A 5018-nucleotide genomic window follows, 5' to 3' on the forward strand; every position below is an offset into this window, starting at 1 on the left:
TGACATGATGATTTTGAGATTGTATATCTGTAATAAATACTGCAATCCTAGCATTTGTCTCATGTTCATACTGTTCGGAGGATTGTCAGTTGAAGACTATATGTTTATGAAAGAATATGAAAAACAATATTACCGTACATCCCTGCTGAAAAAAACAGCTAGAAACCAGCTTATGCTGGTCTTTGCTGGTTTTCTTCCAGCTATTGCTGGTCTTTGCTGGTGTAGCTGGTTGGGCCACCAGCTGGATATGCTGGCGTGACCATCGGAGGAAGCTGCTCATGCTGGTGTGACCAGCCTGTCTTGTGGGATACAGCTGGTGCAAGATGGTCATGCTGGTGACCAGCCTGTCAAGCCGGTCATGCTGGTTTGCTAGAATGACCAACATAAGCTGGAATGGCCAGTTAAACCAGCACTGTAGACCAGCAACACCAGCTAAAATGACCAGCTTGAGGTGGTACGACAAGCAAAACCAGCTGAATTACCATCATAAGCTGGGAAAACCAGCCGAAGGTATGTTTTCGCAAGAGTTTTGCTGGTCTAGCAGGTCAACCATCATAGGGTGGTCAAACAAACTGGTTAACAACAGGGATGTAGAGCTCAGCATTGTCATTTTATGAAGGAATATGGTTGAAAACAATATCATGAAACAAGGAACATTGTTATATATGGGTTCACGGCATCCTGATAAAAAAAACCCATAATATCCACAAGTGGTGATCATCAGGGACTTGAGGAGATCTCAAAATGGATCAGTAGCAGCTCCCGCTACGGACAGGTGGTTTTTATTATGATTTTAAATTTGCCTTGCAACTTTAGCTTAATAGAAGTGGTTGAGAAGAGGGCAAGTGTGCCGCGCTGCTGAGAAGTGGCTTTGACGTCACGTGACATGGCAATGTTTGCAGTGATTTGGTATTTTCTTCAAGCTGTGGTTCCTAGGTTTAAGAAGAAACACATTAACAGCAAATCTACTCCTTCCCATTGTACTTGGTACAACTCCTTTTAACCTGGATCTTTATGTTTAACCTTCTATACTAATGAGCCCATGAGTGCATTCACATCTTTATTTGTAACCTGGGGTACTTCTATACTAATGAGTCCACAGAAAATTTCGACGACACACAGTGCACAGCTACAGTAGTCCCTAGATGCAGAGGCGATTCTAGAGTCTGGGGGCCACAAGCAAAAATTTCAAGGGGGCCCTACCGACCAGTGTTCATCACCATTATGTTAGGCTATAAATAATCTGATGCCAACGGAAAATTTATTAAATAAAATCCAAATGTTCCAAACATGAAAGACTTTATCCAAAGAAGTTTATCTTTTATTCTTAAATAAGCTACTTGGTTGACCCATCTCCTGACAATGTTACAATGTGTATTGTTTGCTTACAAGAATTATTAGCATGCAGAGTGAGAAGCGAGCTAAAGGAGTTGGAGCTGGAGAAAAATAGCTGGGCCTATAAACAGGAATGGAAATAGCTGGGCCTATAAACAGGAATGGAAATAGCTGGGCCTATAAACAGGAATGGAAAGAAAAAATTGCGTTCATCTTACCCGGTTTCACAAATGCAAAACCTGTGTATCAGATATGCAAAAACGCTGTCACGATAAATATCATACCACACTACAAAACGCAGCTATTTGCTCCAAACAAGCACAGAGGCGCAATATTGAAGCGCTGGCCGAGGGCTATGCAGAGCTAACAGGATCCAGTGCGATCTGGGGCCTCATTTATAAAAGGGTTGCGTAGAAACCATCCTTCATTTGATCTTAGATCATGTACATGAAATGATCGTACATGTGATTCAGAGAAAACGAACGTACGCACAAAAAAACGTGCGTACGCCACCCTTCCAGATGTGCCCATTATAAATCACAAATGAACGTCAACTTGTGCGCAGCCGGATGGTTTTAGGTCTCCGCCTTGTAAACACCCCCTCATCAATATCATTAGCATATGTGTTAATGAAATCAATGGCCTAAAAGCTGTAGCTTATGTAAAATTATATATTGAAAACATTGTATAGGCCTAGCCTTTGCCATCTGATGTTAACTAGCCTATATGCGTCAGTTCGAATAGCTTACCTAATTATGTTTTTTCCAGCAAAGCTTTCTGGAAAGAGATCGTATGCATCCATGTCTATTGTCCTGTGCTCGCTTTCATTCCTTTTGCTTGCAGGAATGTGAATAATCAACATTTCGTATGTTTAGGCCTACTTTGTAGAAAAAAAAAGGGTAGGCCTATGAAGGAAAGACCTCTAGGCCTATATAATCCTGTACGTTATGGTACGGTAGGCTACGTATCCAATATGACCCAGGGTAATATGCTGATTTAGCCTACTAAACAGAGGACTAAATTATAAGCGTGATATGTCATGTAGGCTTAACGTTTCTTTTAGGGTAGGCTATGTTTTTGCTGAAAAAGTAGCCTAGTTAGCCGGTCATTTTTCATTCATTCTGCATATCTTTGCTATCATTTTCTTTCAATAATGTCCAATGGCTTAAACATTGTCCTTTATTGTTTGCTTTAGGCTTACCTTTATATTTTATCCTACATTATTCAGCTCACGTATTGTCATCTGATCTTGGGCACTGCCAGTCAAAAAAAGCAAACAGGTGCGCGCTCTGCACCTCTTTACGCAACTCCGACGCAACACTAAATATGAAGATGCCCTGCTTTCAGAGGATAACTTCCGTCCCTTGGTTGTGTAGGCTATATATGATATAAAATATCGATAGCCTACATTGTATAGCTTACAGTCAAATATTACCTTTTTGTTACGAAGCGCAAATTAGGATGTAGTGGAGGCTAAACGCGAGTAAACGCAGTTTATCCACCTCTGAAATTTCATAAATAGAGTTTAGGCCTACCCACCTCTTATTAGAGTTTATCCACCTCTCAAAAAAGTTTATTCACTTTTAACATTCAAAACTGTATGATCAAATACTATCCTATATTCCCAATACTGCACAATAACCTCCAACATTATCAAACTGTTCGAATGCCTTTTTGAATGCCTTCCTCTCCTAAACGAGGGCAATTGGACATTTGATGGTCAATATTAGATTGGTGAAAACACTAAATATACTAGATCACCTGTAAGAATGTTTCAATTATTCCATCGTAGGTCTTGGTGTTTTTTTTTTTTAGATATTGTGAAATAAGTAAGCTATACGTCTTTTCACTTTCTTAAGTGGGCTATAGTTCTCATTAGCAGTTTTATGCCAAACCATGAAACAATAAGCTGCGTCCAAAAACGTCGTTAAAAATCTTCTGATATTGATCATGCATATGGCAAAGAAAGACATGAGATCGTTGGTCTTGGAATTTTGAAAAACACTTAGACCTCAGATTACTTGCAGTACCCCGGCATTACCACAAGGAAATGGTCGTACGTCAAGTTTGAACCTGACGTGGAGATAAGCACTTTTCCACGTCAAAGACGGTTTTTATAAATCTGAGCGTTGGCATGGATTTGAGCGTACGCACCGTCTAAGATCAAATCTGTGCGTAAGAACGCTTTATAAATGAGGCCCCTGGTGTTCTTTCTCATATTTGTTAAGCACCAACTCACAGTCTGATTGGTGAATAGGCTATTTGTAAATCAATATCGTAAAATGAAAGATTTTAAAAATTAGGACTGCCAGAATAATTTGACTGGGCCAAACAATATCAGTGGCGGCAGCTTTGGCCGCCTGTTGCCGACCCATGTCGTAGATTATAGTTTAACTCGAGGTGTGTCAATGATATTGTAACAAACTGCTAGGTTGTCTCAAAATGGTCTTTATTGGTTACGCACCAAAACACACGAACGTCATTAAACAGGCAACACAAGGGAGGTCAATTAAACAAGCACGATACACAAACAGGGTAGTCACATACAATACACGGGGTAAACACATGAGGTACAACATAAAGAAAGACTATATCAGCTAACACATACATGACAAGGTAAACGCCATTACTCATACTAAAACCAACATCAACATTACACACACACACACACGCACAGCATTATGGGAGTACAGTCATAACAGCTAGGCTCAGATCATTACAATATTTTAATTCCATGTCGACTGAGCCGACAGGGATTTTATTTATTTTTTAAAAGTATAACGCCCATTCAGCTGACCGGGAGTTCAGAACTGCGTTAGTGTTTATTATCTTCATGACTAGGCTAAGGCTTACAGGAGGAAGGCAGACAGAAGTATAGCCTAGCCTGCTGGGTGTCTGTGTCAGTTTGAGGATAAAACGATGCATCAAAGAGTCAAAATATTGGCAGCCAAAGAGAATTGTTGATAACAGAACAAGTGACGGTGTAAAATTAAAAATCTTTGGCGGCACAAATTAATGTGATTAAAAAAATGAACGTGTATGATTGATCCTTACTCATACTCATACTAACACGTTATGCTGACAGCCCTAATACAAACATAAACTTAACCATCTCCTTGCTTAACTAGTTGTAACTGTCGCTAGCTAGCTGAAGTATATTGTCGTATAGATGTAGCAAACCATGTTCAATCTTTCTGCCAATTAACATTAGCCTACTGTATAACTTCATTGAGTAAATGTCAAATTCCGATGTTGATCCGTCATCACTGCACCCTCGATTGACGTTTACCACAGTAGCCTAAATATGTGTGGATTCTTTGAACTCTTTTGAACACAGATCATAGCCTAGGGCCTACATGTACAGATGTACTGTTTGTAGCCTACAACAGGACAGGAGCATGCAAAATCTCGCTTGTCCCACCGGCAAACACCTTGAGACCAGGTCAGGGGCCCCCTAGCGGCTCGGGGCTCCAAGCAGTTGCTTGGTTTGCCTGTTGACAAGGTGCGCCTCTGCCTAGATGGTGCCCTCATAACTGTCAAAAAGTTGAGTGTGGAATGGACATTTTTTGCCCTCAACGGCTGCCATCTTGGCCACAGAGCAGAGGAGGAGGAGCGTTTTCAAACTTGTGGTGATTGCGGTGGAAGCTGGAGCAGCAGCAGTGGGAAACACACTTTACAGTAGA

Source organism: Alosa pseudoharengus, unplaced genomic scaffold (genome assembly GCF_046254945.1).
Source record: "Alosa pseudoharengus isolate Yale_2024_CS ecotype anadromous, Long Island Sound unplaced genomic scaffold, YU_APseudo_1.1 YU_APseudo_1.1_scf_18, whole genome shotgun sequence".
NCBI classification, from domain to species: Eukaryota; Metazoa; Chordata; class Actinopteri; order Clupeiformes; family Clupeidae; genus Alosa; species Alosa pseudoharengus.